Raw genomic sequence first — 19,160 nt, 5'->3', positions numbered from 1 at the left:
GACAACTATTACAAAAATATCACCTTGCACTTGGTCTCATTAAGCGAATTAAAATTTTGCCCTTAAAGTTTTTACGCTCAACTGTGATCACCATTTCCTAACTATGTTTGCGACTGCCGCGATTGTGGTAGTCATATCATGATGGCCCTCATGCTGACTTATTGACTGGATGGGATCGTGACCCTCAGGCAGTGATGGAGGTAACTAAGGGTCAATTTCTTGGCCAGCAGTTCAACATTTATTTTTTTTGCTCACAATTCTTCTCTTTTTGAATTGAATGACTTCTCATCTTTCCTTTTCAACTTTTCCTACACCAATGAGCATTAAGTAAGAGATTGACTTAAAATCAATAGAAAAAGCATAATAGTTTAGGCTTAAAAGGTGCAAGAAAATCATCAAATAAATGACTTATTAATTAACTACCTAGAATTAATCATCGGTGAAATCACATCTACCCATGGGGTTTTTATGAACTGACGTACTAACCTTATGATAATCCTCTATAAACCACCAATTCTAATATTAATACAAACAGAATAAATCAAGTATTGTTAGAAGGAAGTAATAAACTTACCTATATAAAGGAATTCAACATAATTAGGAAGAAAATCGTCTCCCCCAAGTCTAAGAATGAACCTTTAGAGTTTTGAAAAATAAAACTTTAAGAAATGGACTCAAGGCAACAGAAATTCTTAATGGTTACAACTATGGTTTTGAAACTTCTACAGTAATCCTATATTGTAGTTAAAGGACCCATCACAATGGTCCATGCCTTATTTATTGCTACTTCTACAATAGCATCATTGCACACTATTCTTGGCTATTGTAGCAATCCCTAAACAGATGAAGAAATTAAAGAATTTCTCCTATTTCATAACCCAAACCTTGATTTTGTACATCACAAATAGATTCCAATATGGCAAACACTATAGCCAGAGTCTTGTGAATTTATTTATCATCTCAAAACTTCCAACAAGACCCTAAGCAACACCACTATCTCTAAATTAACACCACAATATCAAATACTGCCCCATAAGTCATAAAAAATTACTTAAGCACACAATAATAGATTTTTATCAGAAACCATCCTAGTATCATATTTATGAAATCTTATCTTAGGAAAAACTCAAATTGGTTATTATATCCTTACAAAACTATTAATATAAGATGGTTCATTAGAATTATTTCCAAGCTTCAAGTATAATAATTATGAATAAAAAACTCCGCCAGCTACTCTGGACTTTCCCTGCTTGTGCACTTCCAAAAATCCACTACAATCTCGTTCAGACATATCGCTCTAGCCTATACATCTGATGATTATCAACATTATTATACTCAGCCTTTAACCATAATATGCCTCTTTAAGCATTATAGAACCCCAACTAATGTTGTTGCCCCCTCGTTATTCAAGAGTTTATAGAAGTATGATTGTCATCTTTTTTTAATGAGTACCTCTCCCACCAGTAATTTTCCTATTCATTCACGATACACTTCACTTGGCCTAAATATTTGACTTTCCTATATCTAACTTGCATAACATGTATAACTTCTTATACACACCTTTCTTCTCTAGTTATATTTGCTTGCATCTAAAGCCTTGTGTTTTTCTAACATAACTGCTAACTTTGCATCCTTCCTAGATATATTATATTTTTCATATACTCTTCTACTTCTCATTATTATCCTAACTCTCTACTAACTCTATGTAAGCCCTCTTCTTTGCCTCCACCTTTACTTTTACTTCTCTATTCCATCATTAGTCCACTTAACGCTTTCCCAACTGACCTCTCGAGCCACCTAACACCAGTTTATCCATCTCTTTGGTGCAACTATTATTCTTATATCACATATTATCTATATCACTACTACTTCCCCAAGCCCCATATCTATTATTTTTCCCTTATCTCGAGGGCACTAGCCATAATCATGCTACCCTATTTAATCCTTAACCAGTTATCCAAAACCCTCTTTACTCTAAATCTATCACTAAAAGCATATATTAGGTTATTATATTCTCACATCATATAATCGTAACATCTTTAGAAAGACCTATATAAAGCAAAAAGTCTACATAAGTGTTAGACAATGATCATTGAAAGATAACGAAGTGTTTTTTCTTATTCAAGAAACTTTGGCTGGCTACCATCAATTTTAAGGCTCAATCAAAATCCAAAACTGATTTTTCTTCTTTGTTCCTACCCCCAAAAAAACCCTTTATACACATCATCTTTACCAATCAAGAAGGTCTTGATCTGCCAATTGAAATCTCTTTATATGAAAAGATTATTGATGTTTGGTAAGCTTTCACCAACTCATCTAAGACCTCCCAAAGAATCATTTATATTTAGGCAAACTTTATCTTTTCTCTCTATAACACACACATTTAATCTTGCATCTTCTGTAAAATTATCCACTCATTATCTAATCGATAATCTATCGGTGTTTCCCTTTTAGGTAATTTCTTTATCTCCTTCTCCTCTGTCCATTTATCACTTTCCCATTCTTTTTTGTTTTTTCTTCTTTTCAATCATGCACCTTTATTGAATATTCTATGGAATCCTAAACTCCTTACTATGAGTTGATGTTGTTTCAAGTGTCCTTTCATTCAAAAGCCTTAGATTTAACTAAAATCTTAGCTATGTACATTAAAGATTAAATGAAAAAATAAAATTTTAGTACTCTACACTAATAATATACTCCAAAAAGGTATTTAATCATTAGGATACTATACAACCCTAGTGTCTCTGGGAGAAACATCTTTAAATCATGTTCTATCTTACCAAAGTTGGGACCTCTAATTCACTTGGCATATTTTTTGCGTTTCATATTTCTAGCTTGATTGGTGTTCCTTGTTCTTGGTTCCTATTCAATTTTTTTTTCTTATTTCTCTATTGATTTGGCATATGTTTACATTTAATTCAATTTCTGCTCTCTATTCACATCTTTCTCTCTTACCTACTTCAATACTGCTTTTTTATTTTTTGTACAAAGTTGTCCAAATTTTTATTGTTTCATTTAAATTCCTTTTGAAATAATGCCATTTCAACATCTATTGTGAGATTTATCCTTCTCCTGTGGTTCTTAAGTATTTTGCTGTCTTGATTATTGAAATAGGTACCCCATGTAACTTCACAATCGCTTGGAGGTACAACCTTGCATAATCCTCGACAAAAAAGTTAGTCCTCATAGGCAAAAAGTGAGTTGACTTTGTCATCCTATCCACGATGACTCAAACCGAATGAAAATGATTCTAAGACCGAGGAAGACTGGTAAAAAAAGTCAATATTAATCACTTCCTATTTCCACACAGGCAACTAAATCTCTTGATACAATCCTCCAGGCCTCATGTGCTCACCTTTTGCTTGTTGGCACAGTATGCACTTAGCCAGAAACTAGCCACGCACCACTTCATATTGTTCCACCAATACATCTCCTTAAGGTCATGGTACATTTTCATCGAACCAGGTTGAACAACATAGTGCAACTCAAGCTTCACAGCCAAGATCAACTCTCGCAAACCATTAACATTAGGAATACATAACCTCTCTTGGTACTGCAAGGTACCATCACTACTAATCTCGAAGGCCATCACCTTTTGCCCACCTACATCACCCTAGTTCCTTATCAAGACAGGATATAACATTTGTTTCACCTTGATTTCAGCACCAATAAATGACTACGCCACCTCCAATACAAATCGGCCACTATTCTTGAAGTCCAAGATACAAACTCTAAGGTTAGCCAATTGGTGAATGTCCTTTAATAACTCCCACTTATCCTTATCCACATAAGCTAGACTCCCCATGGATAACCTTCTAAGAGAATCAGCAACCATATTAGGTATACCTAGGTGGTAGTGAAGACTCATGGCATAGTCCTTGAGAAGCTCAAGTCATCTCCTTTTCCTATGGTTGAGCTCTTTCTAAGAAAACACATACTGCGGGCTCTGATGATCAGAAAAGATATCCAAATGCAATCCATGCAAATAGTGAATTCAGATTTTCAACGAGAATACCACAACTAAAAATTCCAAGTAATAGGTTGGATAATTCTTCTCATGCATCTTCAACTATCTACAGACATAAGCTACCACCTTGCCATGTTGTATCAAGACGTAACCAAGCCTCACATGAGACATATCACAGTATACCACAAACCCATCTGTGCATTCCAAAAACATCAAAATTAGAGCTGAAGTTATCTTATCCTTCAGTTTCTCTAAACTATCCTCACAAGCATCAGACCATAAGAACCTCACCTTCTTCTAAGTTAACTTAGTCAATTAGGCAGCTATAGAAGAAAAGCTTTCCAAAAATATCCTATAGTAGCTAGCTAAACCCAACAAGCTCCAAATATCGATTAGAGTCGTGGTTCTAGGACACTTCTTAACCACGAAAACCTTTGGTGGATCCACCAAGATCCTTTCACTATAAATTACATTACCCAAAAAAGTAATAGCATTCAATTAGAATTCATATTTCAAAAATTTAGCATACAACTATTTCTCCTTCTGGGTCTGCAATATAATATGGAGGTGATCGGCATAATACACATTACTCTTAGAATATACCTAAATGTCATCTATGAACATAATAGTGAATAAAGCCAAAAACTGATAGAAGACTCTATTAATTAAATACATTATGCCACCAGGTCATTGGTTAAACCAAAAGACATAACTAAGAACCCAAAATGCCCATACCAAGTACGGAAGATAGTTTTAGGTATATCCGCCTCCCTATGTTTAGTTGATAATGCCCAGATTAAAGATCAATCTTGGAGAAAAATTTAGCACCCTGCAACTTATCAAACAAATTATTTAACTTTAGAAAATGATAATTATTATTTACCGTCACATTATTCAACTATCGATAATCAATGTACATCTGAATGGAACCATCCTTCTTACACATGAATATCACTGGTGTACTCCACAGGGACATACTAGGATAGATAAAACCCTTGTCTAAAAGATCCTTAAGTTTCTTATTTAGCTCCATACGGGGGAATAGAGATTGGACGAGTGTCCAGAATGAAATCAATCCCAAACTCAATCTCCCTATTAAGAAGAACAACAAGAAGGTCATTAGAAAAAACCTCAGGGAATTCATTTACCACCAAGACAGAATGAAAATAAGGACCCTCCGAGTTTGAGTCTTTAACCCAGACCAGATTATAGAGATACCCCTTGGAGATTAATCTCTAAGATTTAAGATACGATACAAACTTCCCCTTGGTTGCACTCAACCGGAACCTTGTTTTCCCCTAAAGTAACTTTCACCAGTAGGCAATTTCTAATCTTGTGCCCTGGCAGAGCACAGCTGAAGCAATTATCCCTTTTTTTTTCATAATAACCTAAATGCAATCTACCACAGAACCTGCAGAGAGGATACGATAGAGCTGATTGGGCCCTACTATCCTGAGATTAGGCACCCTATTCCCTATTGTTATCACCACCATAGAAGTTCCTATCACTCAAGAAACTCGAGTAGGGATCAATAGCCGTCGAGTAAGACCCAGCATTGTCCCACTTCTTTTGGGCCACTTCTCACCATCCCTACCACTCTATTATTGGCAATGTAACACCCCAAATCTGGTTCTCAGAATGCTACACGATTCTTATGACCCCGAGGGACCACAAGCTAACCCATGACTGATATTTGTACCTGTATACTATATAAAATACAGAATAATATGGAAACATGAATTGAAATACTGTAAGGTTTAAAACTAAACAAAATCTGAAAAATATAATATTTGTGTGGGGTAATACAATACCCAAAACAAAACTAAAAATACTAAAGTTTGAAATATGATAATCTGGAAAGCCTCTAAACATAATTGTTTGAATAAGTAAGGAGTTGATGGGACATGTCCCCTACTAACCCCAACTAATAAACTAATTAATAAGATGATAGAGAAATTGTCATGTCCTCGAAGGATAAGGACTCACTTATAACTCTGACGGCTGAACCTGGAATCTACTGATGCTCTGTAGCTTATGTCTCTGAACGTATAGTATATGACAGCATAGCGCAAATGCATCAGTACTTTAAATATACTGGTATGTATGTGAGGTAGGCTGAATGAATAGGGTTCATATGTATGAACATTACTAATTAATAATGAACATGAGAATACATACAGGCATACATAGTAAATATATCTGAATTCATGATAACATGAGTATGCTGATGACTAACATAACTAATGACTAAATTCTGATAACTAATAACATGAGTGACTGTATCTGAAAGTCCTGAATTTGATGCAACTAGCTGAGTTCCATACTGTATCTGAGTTGACTGTATCTGATAGTCCTAAAATTTAAAGAACTATATGAGTTCTTTTACTAAGAATGTGGGAGGTATTCATCTAACCGACATGCCCCAAATGGATACATTATAGCTGAATTAGAGTCCAATCTATACACAGATTGGAAGGGTGACAATACAGCGCCAATGATAAGGAGAAAATGTGAGTGACCCTAATATAATAGGTAACTCTAGTGAGAACGGGGGGAACCCTCATATAGCAGGCTAAGCCACCTCATCTAACCTCATATAGTAGGATATGATGTCTCAACCCATGCTGGCTATATAGTTCTGGAATGCAAGGATTACTTTTAAGAATCACACCCTCATATGACAAGTGATTTCCTATCCTCGGGTTCACTCAGTGCTAATTTCTACTCTCATCTGAATAGATGCTGAACATGATTTACTGAACTGAACATGGTTTGAGTTTCTAAATTCTGTTGATTGATGGAATACTACTGATATCTAACAACTGACTGAGTTTATGAGATCATTGAGATTTCTTGAGTCAAAAGACTGTCTAGAGTCTAAGGATCATTGCTTGAATGAGAGTATCGTGAACATTCCATCAAGCAAGCATAATTCATAATCAATAATATGTAGGTTATGTTAAACATGAATGGATTGCATGCATTTAGCATTTACGACACAATTGAGTCATTATACATGATTTGTATTATACTAGGCATTTTATCAAACACCTTGCATACTCCATTTAAGGTAAAGGTACGATCATAAATAAAATACATTATGATTCCATAATTTAGCTTCATCGCATGGATTTTAACCCTAAACTACCACTGTTTCATGAAAATGTGGTAAAGATTCAATCATGAAAGTCACAGAACCATAACAACATGAACATAATCAATTCACCACATAAGTATCATGGTATACAATTTAAAAAAGGATTCTTGGGATACATGGATGAATGGAATCCATGAATGAAAATTGTGCATACCTTAGTTCATGATTTCATGAAGATTGACGGTGAAACCTTCTTGAATTCGACTCCCTAATGGAAACCCTATCTTGTTCTTGAGAGAAAATTGAGAGATGAGAGTGTATTTTTGGTGAAAAGTGGTTGAATCACATGTTAAAAGGCTTAAATAGGGGTGGGAAATTGACCCTTTTAACCCTAGATGCCTCATTTAGTTTCAGTAAAAAGTTCCTGAATCGGACCCCTGGCGCGATACCGCGCTATCGTGCCGTGTCACTTGAATTTGACAATTGAAAAATTGAGGAATGACACGATACGGAGCCTTCATGTTTCCCCTTCTTTTGCGACCTGGGACTTTGGTGCGATGGGGGAGAAATCACGCTGAGACACTTGAAAATGGACCATTCTAAATTTAGGCCCTAGCATGATGCTCCATAATTACATACCCCTACTGGAATTTTCTAAATGCCATGTCATCTTGTTGCGCGGCGCGCCATTGACTAATATGACGCTATTTCATAACAAGAAATTGAAATAGTCGTAACTTCTGACCCGGTTATCGGATTTGGATGAATCTTATATAGATGGAAAGCTTATTGAATTTCCCATATTACAAAAGGTAAAATCTTGAAAATTCCTCATGGAATAACCATCATTCAATTTAAAATATAATACTATACATTATTGAGACAAAATTAGCTAGGAAATAGTATGGGGTATTACAATATCTCCCTCTTCAGAACATTCATCCTTGAATGAGACTGACTGAGAGGGGATAAAAGAAAACTGATGTATATACTAAACATGAATTACTAGAATATCATCTCATAGCTGACAGGACTGATAAGCTGAACATATAATACTGAACATGAATATCTGATGCATGTGTAATTGATTCATGAATGCATGACTGAGTGTTCTGAAGTAATAAGTTTCTCACAATGAGAATGCATGTCTGATGAATAATTACATATCTGAACTGATACATGAGTGCATGGTTGAATATGCAATGGTTCTTGATACCTAGTTTCTAATGGGAACATGATCATGAAAATGCACATGAAGTTTGTGATAAACATTGAACATGAAGCTGAGTAAGCTTAAGGAGAACTGATACCTTGAGCTTAATATGAGTTAGCGAAGAATAGGTGAGGATACTTGGTATGCTTTTATGACTCTGCTTCCTAAGTAGCTCCCTCGATGGACTAACTTTGTCAAAGAACCTTAACTAGAGGGAATTATTTGTTCCTCAATCTATGATTCTGATAGTCTAAGATTTCGATTGGAATTTCCTCATAAGAGAGACTGTTCTAAACATCAATGCTTTGAATAGGGACTACAACTGCTGGGTCACCTATGAACCTCTTGAGCAAAGAGACATGGAAGACTGGATGAACTGAGGCCAGATCTGATGGAAATTCGAGGTCATAAGCTACCTTATCGAATCGACTGAGAATCTTGAAGGGAACGACATATCTGGGACTGAGTTTCCTTTTCTTACTGAACCACTTCACTCCCTTCATGGGAGAGATCTTTAGATAGACATAGTCACCAATCTCAAACTCAAGATATTTTCTACAAATATCTACATAGGACTTCTTTCAGCTCTGAGTAGCCCTAAGTCTTTCTCGAATCAACTGGACTTTTTCTATGGCATCGAATACTAAGTCAGACCCTATGATTGAGGCCTCATTATCATCAAACCAACCGATTAGTGATCTACATCTCCTACCGTAGAGAGCTTTGAATAGAGCTATGTGAATACTAGAATGATATCATTTGTTGAATGAAAACTCAATCAAAGGCAAGTGGTCATCCCAAATACCCTTGAAATTAATTGTACACGCCCTTAGCATATCATCTGAGTCTGAAAGGTCCTTTATGCTTGACCATCTGTCTGAGGATGGAAGGCTATACTGAGATGAACTTGGATACCAAGACCCTTTTTGGAATGCTTTCCAGAAATGAGAGGTGAACTGGCTACCTTTATCTGAGATAATAGATAACAAAACACTGTGTAATCAAAACAACTCCCTAACGTAGAGTCTGGTATAATCCTCGGTAGAATAAGAGGTATGAACTGGAAGGAAATGGGCTGATTTGGTGATTCTATCTACGATGACCCAAACTGAATCATATTGATAACGAGTTTGAGGCAAACCCGTCATGAAGTCCATGTTCACTTTTTTCTACTTCTATGTAGGAATAATGAAATCCCACATAGGACCACTAGCATTCTAATGCTTCATCTTAACCTTCTGACAGGTAGAGCACTTAGCCATAAACTCTGCAATATCTCTCTTCATCCCACTCCACCAATAGACTTCCCAAAATTTACGGTACATCTTTGTGGACCCTGGATTAATAGAGTAGCGTGCACTATGCACTTCTGCAATAATTCATTGCCTTAAGTTATCTACAGCTGGAATGCACAAACGACCCTGACAACGCAGAACACCATCTCCCCCTTTGGAGAGAACCTGTACTTTCTAATCCTTGACTAACTCTTTTAACTTAACAAGCCTAGGATCCCTATCTTGCTTTTCTTTCACCTCGAAAACAAGAGATGATTCTGAACTACTCTGAACTTATACATCACCCTCCTCTGTATCGACTACGCAAATGCCTAGTCTTGTAAGCTGATGGACTTCTTGGGCTAGCTCCTTCTTAATGTCATCTATATGAGCAACACTACCCATAGACAGTCTATAAAGAGCACCGACCACTACATTGGCCTTGCCCGGATAATAGAGGACACTCATATCATAATCTTTCAAGAGCTCTAACCATCTTCTCTGATGAAGATTAAGATCTTTCTAAGAAAAGACATACTAAAGACTTTTATGATCTGTGAAGACATCTACATAAACACCGTATAGATAATGTCTCCAAATCTTCAAGGTAAAGACTACGACTGCTAACTCAAGATCATGAGTAGGATAATTATTCTCAAGGGGCTTAAGTTGTCAGGAGGCGTAGGCTATGACCTTACCATGCTGCATGAGGAGACAACCCAGACCTACTAGGGATGTATCACAATACACTACAAAACAATCTGGACCATCTGGAAGAGCTAATACTGGAGCTGAGGTGAGTTGAGTCTTCAACTCTTGCAAAGTTTTCTTTCAAGGATCTGACCACTAAAACTTGACTTTCTTCTGAGTCAATCAGGACATAGGGCATGCAATAGAATAAAATCCCTCAACAAACCATCTGTAATAGCTAGCCAAACCCAAGAAAATCCTAATATCTGATGGAGAGATAGGGTAAGACCAGTTTCTTATTGCTTCGGTCTTTTGAGAAGCTACTCTAATGCCATCACCATAAATGATGTGACCAAGGAATGCTACTGACCTTAGACAAAATTCGCACTCACTGAATTTGGTGAATAGCTAATGATATCTGAGAGTCTAAAGTATTATTTTGAGATGGTCTGTATGATCACGCTCACTGCGGGAATAGACCAGAATATCATCTATGAAGACTATGATGAATATGTCCAAGTACTCCTTGAACACAGGGTTCATCAAGTCGGTAAAATCTGGTGGGGCATTGGTCAGACCAAAGGACATAACTAAGCATTCAAAATGACCATACCGGGTATGGAAAGCTATTTTCGGAATGTCATATTCTCTAACTCTAAGCTGATGATAGCCTAATCTGAGGTCTATCTTAGAGAAATAACTGACACCCTAAAGTTAATCAAACAAGTCATCGATTCTAGGAAGAGGATACTTGTTCTTGACTGTGACCTTATTAAGTTAACGGTAGTCTACACATATTCTAAGAAAACCTTCTTTCTTCTGCATGAATAATATTGGAGTGCCTTACGAGGAAATACTGGTCCTAATGAATCCCTTATCTATGAGATCCTTCAATTGTTCTTTCAGTTCTCTAAGTTTTGCTAGTGCCATTCTATATGGAGGAATAGATATAGGCTGAGTATCTGGAAGAAGATCAATGTTGAGGTCTATTTCCCTTTTGGGAGGAATTCCTAGAAGATCTTTGGGAAATAGATCTGAATATTCATTCACTACTAGGACTAATTCAAGATTGGGAGATTCGAAAGTAGTTTCCTAAAACATAAACAAGATGATAAACATATCCTTTAGATATCATTTTCCATGCCCGAAGGTAGGAAACAAGTTGACCTCTAAAAGTAGATACACTATCCTTCCACTCTAGGATGGGTTCATTCGGAAACAAAAATTGGACTATTCTATTTCTGCAGTCTACTATGGCATAGTAGGAATGAAGCCAATCCATGCCGAGAATGACATCAAAATCAGTCATCTCTAATTTAACTAAGTCTGCTGAAGTGACTTTCTGAAATATCATAATTGGGTAGTTCCTATATACCCACCAGGCTATGATGGGTTTACCTACTGGGGTAGAGAATAAAAAGGGCTCTACTAGAATTTTAGGACTGACTCCGAAATCGACTGCTATATAATGAGTAACAGAAGAAAATGAAGAACCTAGATCTAGCAAAGCCTAAATATACACATGAAATATCTGTAACATATCGGTAACCACGTTAGGAGAATTTTCCTGATCTTATCAAGACTGAAAATCATAAAGATAATTTGGGTATTGCCCACTAGTAGCACTGGAGGTCGCACCCTACTGATTTGGGCGACTGAACTAAGCTGAGGAGTGATTCTGTTGACCCTGAGGACCTGGCTGAGGATAGTCTTTAACTCTGTGGCCTGGCATACAACATCCAAACAAATACCACTGTCAGCTCTGCAAATACCCTGATGGTTCTTGCTATAAGTCTGGATAAGAGGATAGGTGCAGGAACTGCTAACACTGCCCTGGGACTTAGAGCCTGGCGCTCTATATTTGTTACCCTCTTTGAACTTAGGAACCATAGGACTAGCTGAAGAAGGAGCTAGAACTGATGACTTAGGATGAAAATAGGAATGGTTTCCTTCTTATGACTTAGGCTGAGTAAAGTTGAAACTACCTATTGCTCTCTTATTCTGCTTCCCCTTCATCTTAATCTTATGCTCCTCTACCTGCTGAGCATGAGTCATGTTACTATTCAGTATGGCAGATCTATACTCATTAACCATGCTATCATTCACCCCCAAAACGAACTTACTCATCCTTGCCCTTCTATCTGCAACCACATGAGGGGCATATCTGGCTAATTGAGTAAACTTAAGAGAATACTCTTTCCCTAACTTATTTCCCTACCTGAGGTTGATGAATTCTGCACCTTAGCTTCTCTAAGCTCTACGGGAAAGAATCTATCAAGGAACACTGAAATAAACTCCTCCAACTCAACTGACCCTGTATTGTCTATCCTCTCTGACTTCCACTACTTAACCAAGTGTGAGTAACATCCTACAACTAATATGAATCTAGCTCAGCACTCTCACTATATGTAACCCCCATTATGTCTGTAACCCTATGCACCTAATCTAGGAATTCATGAGCATCTTCGTCTGTCTTAGATCCAAGAAAGGATGGAGGATTCATTTGGGTGAAGTCCCGAATCCTGGATACATCTAAATTGGCCACTGGATTGGTCAGTACAACAGCTGGTCATTCATTCTGAGTAGCAACTGACTGAGCAAGAGTAGTGAATACAGCCCTGAACTCCGCATGAGAAACATGTTCGCCTAAAGGTTCTTCGGGCTGAGAGGTTAGCTGATTCCCGTTTCTTCTTTTAGGAGGCATATTTTGTAGAAGATAGGAAGAAATGGATTAGACTGAGAGATTGACTTGAGATTATGCTCACTGGCACGACATGAAAACTGAAAGAGGGGAAACTGTTTCAAAAACATCTTATAGCCTCGTGGCAATAAATGTAGCGTGCAATACACCTATGTACAAGACTTTACTAGATTCAGCTTTCAGACTTCCCAGGGCTCTATTGAACCTTAGGATCTGAAACCGAGTTTGTAACACCTCAAATTTGGTACACGGATTGCTACACAGTTCTCATGACCCTGAGGGACCACAAACTAACCCATGATTGATATTTTTACATGTATATTGCATAAAATACTAAATGCAGAAACATCAACTAAAAGGCAGTAAGGTTCAAAACTGAACACAATTTGAATAATATAACATCTGTGTGGGGTAATAATATACCCAAAGCAAAATTGAAAATATTAAAGTCAGAAACATGATAGTCTAGAAAGCCTCTAAACATGACTGTCTAAATGAGTAAGGAGTTGATGGGACATGTCCCAAACTAACCCCAACTAATACACTAATTAATGTGATGATAGATAAATCATCATTTCCTCAAAGGATGAGGACTTACTTCTAACTTTGACGAATGAATTTGGAATCTACTGCTGCTCTGGAGCTTGTGTCTCTGAACCTATGGTGTGAGAAACCATATCATAAATGCGCTAGTACTTTGAATGTACTGGTATACATGTGAGGTAGGCTAAATGCATGGGGTTCATATGCATAAACAATACTGACTAATAATAAACATGAAAATACATGTAGGGATACATAGTAACTGTATCTAAAATCGTGATAACATGAGTATGTTGATAACTAACATGACTAATGACTGAATTCTGATAACTGATAACATGAGTGACTGTATCTAATAATCTTGAATTTGATGGTACTAGCTGAGTTCTGTACTGTATCTGAATTGACTATATCTGACAGACCTGAATTCTGAAGAACTATCTGAGTTTTTTTACTGGGACTAATACTGAGACTATGGGAGGTAATCATCTAACCGACATGCCCCAAATGATGTATTATAGCTGAATTTGGTTCCAATCTATGCCCTGATTGGAAAGGTGTCAATATCGCGCCACTGGTAAGGAAAACATGTGAGTGACACTAATATAACAGATAACTCTTGTGAGATCGGTGGGAACCCTCATATAGCAGGATAAGACACCTTATCTACCCTCATATAGAAGGCTATGATGTCTCATCCTATTCTAGCTACATAGTTCTGGAATTGAAGGATTGCTTCTAAGAATCACACCCTCATATAACAGGTGAGTTTCCATCCTTGGGTTTGCTCGGTGCTAATTTTTACTCCCATCTGAATAGACACAAAACATGATTTACTGAACTAAGCATGGACTCAGTTACTAAATTCTGTTGACTGACGGAATACTACTGATATCTGAAAACTGACTGAGTTCATGACATCATATAGTTTTGCTCAGTCATAAGACTATCTGAAGTCTAAGGATCATAGCTTGACTGAGAGTATCATGAACATTCCATCAAGAAATCATAATTCATAATCAATAATATGTAGGTCATGTTAAACATGAATGGATTGCAAGCATTTAGAATTTACAACACAATTGAGTTATTATACATGATTTCTATTATACTAGGTATTTTATCGAACAACTTGCATGCTCCATTTAAGGAAAAGGTATGATCATAAATCAAATACATTATGATTCCATAATTTAACTTCATTGCTTGGATTTCAACCCTAAACTAACATGGTTTCATGAAAATATGGTAAAGATTTATTCTTGGCAGTTACACAACCATAACAACATGAACATAATCAATTCACCACATAAGTATCATGGTATGGAATTTAAAAGAGGATTCTTGGGTTTCATGGATGAAAGGAATCCATGAATGAACATTGTGCATATAATAATTCATGATTTCGTGAAGATTGACGGTGAAACCTTCTTGAATTTGAATCCCCAATGGAAACCCTAGCTTGTTCTTGTGTGAAACTTGAGAGAAGAGAGTATATTTTGCTTGAAAAGAGGCTGAATCACGTGTTAAAGGGCTTAAATATAGGTGGAAAGTTGACCCTTTTAACCCTGGACATATCATTTAACTTCAGTAAAAATTTCCCAAATTGAACGTGCTACTGGAATTTGACAATTGGGAAATTGAGGGATGGCGCGATGCAGAGACATCACGTTGCCCCTTCTTTTACGACCTGGAACTTTGGCACGACGCGGTGGAAATCGTGGTGAGATACTGGGAAATGGACAATTCTAAATTTGGACCCTAGCCCGATGCGCTATAACCGCGGACCCCTACTAGAATTTACCAAATGTCATTTCCTTTTGTGGAGCGGAATGCCACTGACTAATAAGGTGTTGTTTTACTACGGGAACTTAAAATAGTCATAACTTATAACCCGGTTATCGGATTTGGACGAATCTTATATCAATGGAAAGTTTATTTAATTTTCCACATGATAAAAAGGGAAAATCTAGAAAATTCCACATGGAATAACCATCATGCAATCTAGAAGCTAATACTAGACATTCTTAAGATGAAATTAGCTAGGAAAAAGTATGGGGTATTACTGGCAACCACCTTGCTAAGAAAACTAAACTTCTTGCTCAGCCTACTTCTTCTTCTCTTCCTCTACCTTCTAGATGTACACAATCAACCTAGAGATATACTTATCCTTATTCAGCAAGGAATACTTACTTTCTTGAATCAAGTCTCTAGACAACCAAGAAGCATACTTTCTCATTTTAACCCTCATACTAGAAACTAACTATAGCATACCGATATAACTGGTGAAACATGAAGGCATGCTCCTTGACTGACATCTTACCTTACTTTAGATTAAAAAAATCTTCCTTCTTTACTTCCCTTAACTCTTGAGGAAAGAAGCAACCCAGGAAAGCATTAGAAAAATCGTTCCACTGAGATAACTTGGCATTGTCACCCCTTGCCTGATCTCATTCCTCGTACCATTGGTATGCCATATTTTTAACTGGTGGGATGAAACCTCCATGACCTCCACATTCGTGGCATGCATAATATAAAAGATCTTTTTTACCTCATCCAAAAACCTTAGGGATCCCCCTCAACCGTAACACCAGTATAGGTTATAGGATTAAACTTCATGAATTGGCCAACGCTTGTGGCCTCAGAAGATTGAGTAACAGAAAAACAACACTCAGCCAGAGAAGCTACCAATTGAGCCAACATATGGATAGATTGATGAAACATAACTTTTGCCACATCAACCTGAGGGGCTCAAGAAGGACTGGAGGAAACCAGTCGAACTCCATGAGGGCAATCAAAAACTGGACTCTTAGACCAAGTCTGGACCCCATAAGCAGAAAGGGTCCCATCAATATTGTCCTCAAGTAGGACAGAGGCATTTCCTTGAGATTTAGATCATCAAGGAGGCATGAATCAAAAAGTGAACAGATTGGAATTAAAGAAGAATTCAGGACCTTAGACTCTACTGCTTGAAAATAGAACACAAGAAAGAGAAGCATTCCAAAGTGCCTTTTAGTCTCTCTTTTGTGATTGTGGTGTGTTACACACCCTTATAAGAAACTATACTCAACACGACTTTGTGGACTCCCAATTGATCATAAACCTAGGGTTGTGATACCAATTTGACATTACCTGAACTAGGGCCTAGTCATGTCAGGCATCTTAAGTATGACAGAGACCAAAGACCTCCCCCAATACCCAACCCAAATAGCCATCCAACATATGTCGGATGAATTTTGAATATATAACTAGATAAGGCAACAATAATTGAATAACATTTAATAGAGTCCATAAATATAACAAACCAATTATCCGACCAAATATCCAATCTGTTCAAACACTAATACTAATACCAATACCAAGGCTGACACAAATACATACACATCCCATGCCTATAGTAGTCCCTCAAAACCCCTATCCGAAATCAACGAACATCCAGTCTAGATATGACCCCAACCAAAGCAATACCAAAGTCCAAGAAACAAAGATAAATAAAAAAAGTCCATAGCATTAAATTGAGTCTTCCAGAGTATGGAAGATCACTACTTTAATTTGATACAAAGTTGCCCCTAAGTCCAAGTCACTGAGCAGGACGATTAGTATGGTCCGTTCATGCATCGCGAGGGTATACAATGCCAAAATATGGCTAGCGTAAAGAACGGTAGCATGTACTTAGGAATAAGGATAAAATAAAGCCATTATTCAAAACCAAAGTGAATGACCATATACAATAACATACATACATACATATATATACCATATCAGGAAAGGGAAACGAGTTTAGCGTGGATTTAAAATATTTAACCTTGGTTGTACAGATCTGCCATCCTAAACCCACCCACGAGCTATAAAGGTTAAGTTTTCCCTGCTAAAAGGGCCCTGGTATGTGTTGGCTACACAAGCCAGAGGAAATCCCTAGATGACTTCTATCTCTTCCAAAATATAAGCGTGACATTACGCACATGGTCACCAAGACCAATCCTTACATCAGCCAACATGTATTTCCAGGTTTGGTCCCCCGGGACATCCACCTTTCACGGTTTTGCTAACACAATCCATTTTATGCCAATATTAAAACCATTCACACATAACCAACCATTTACCTAGGATTCTTTTTAATTAGTCATTAACCATTGGTATCGTCATACAAAAATTAGAGCTTACAAGTTTATCCATTTATTTCATACCAAAGTCATTAAACAAATTTTTCTCCAAAGTTTCCAATTAAACCAATACCATGGACATCATAGACCTTCCTATCCACTTAAAACTAACCAAACCAATTTAATTTCTATTACAATGTAAAGCAATGCAAAGGTTTCAAGAATAGTCAAACTATGTAACAAATCATTCTCATTGGCACTTTAACAAACATGTTGAAGGCATCTAGTTTCTAAAAGAAAAAACAAGTATCAATTGACCATTCCCATACAACCACATGTTCAAATTATAATTATAACATTAAAACCATAAGTAAAATATGCAAAAGCATTATCCAACTAAGAACAAGCAAAAACCCCAACATCTACTTCAAAACCAAAATAATACAACAAAAATACCATGAAAACCATTCATTAAAACATGATTTTAGTTGAACTAACAATGAGGGAGGAGTAACATTCCTTAGACACCAAGGAAGACGAAGAGATTCACTCTTGAAATCCCATAATTGGTCGCCTTGTAGAAACCCTAGCCTTTTCTTGAACCAAGAGCTTGAGAGAGATTTTAAGAGATTTCTAAGAGTGTTTGATTTAGAATAATAGGTTAAAGAAGTCCCAAAAGATGTTTTATGTTATGAGGTCAAAACGAGTAAAGAGGGGAAATGTCCAGAATGCCCACAACTTAAAACTACAAAATCACCACATATAGGTACGAGATGACCCTCCAACCCGTCACCACAACTTACGACTGGTACCATCCTATTGTAACCAGAATAAAAGATTGCACAACCCCACACTGCCCACCAAACGACTCTATTTCCCAACTCATGACCATACCATACGACTAGTATGGTCTAGTCTTACCTAAAACAAAATACAAAGGGGTTGACACTAGAAAATATATGACTAGACTATACAACTCATACCCTACCTCACAGGTCTTAGTAAGCCACTCGTACTTAGATCCAAGTAACATTACTAAGTTTTGAATTAGGTGAAGGATCAACCCAATGACTAATCATCAAACTATATGACCCATACCCACCAAGTCTGACACCCATAATAGAAACCCAACCACCAATCACTAGAATCCTAATGAGTTGGATCACCTAACTCGTACCCACACCATATGGCTCCTATGGTGATTCATTACGAGACCAGTGAGCTCAAAGCATAGGAAATTTCGAAGGGAAAAAACCCAGTGTTTCAAGTAGAAACAAACCTTATCATGAATCAATGGTAATAACTGATAATCCTAATAAACTAAAAACCTCATTCATGGAAGTTCACCAAACCCGATTAATAACTGACTCAATCTTTTATCTATCTACCATCTCCCTCATTTTCAAAAATACATGCCATTAAAAAAACATAGAGCGTTCGAAAATTCACACTTAGAAAAGTTTTCATGAAGATTTTTCTCTTTTTGCAAACATAATAAAATTCTTAAGTGATTTTCATGTTCCTCTTTACAATTAGAATAAACTAATATGTCATTAATCAGAACAATTCTAA

This window comes from Capsicum annuum, chromosome 8, assembly GCF_002878395.1.
Source record: "Capsicum annuum cultivar UCD-10X-F1 chromosome 8, UCD10Xv1.1, whole genome shotgun sequence".
NCBI lineage: Eukaryota > Viridiplantae > Streptophyta > Magnoliopsida > Solanales > Solanaceae > Capsicum > Capsicum annuum.
The sequence above is the reverse complement of the archived record's forward strand: the minus strand, read 5'-3'. Positions refer to the sequence as shown.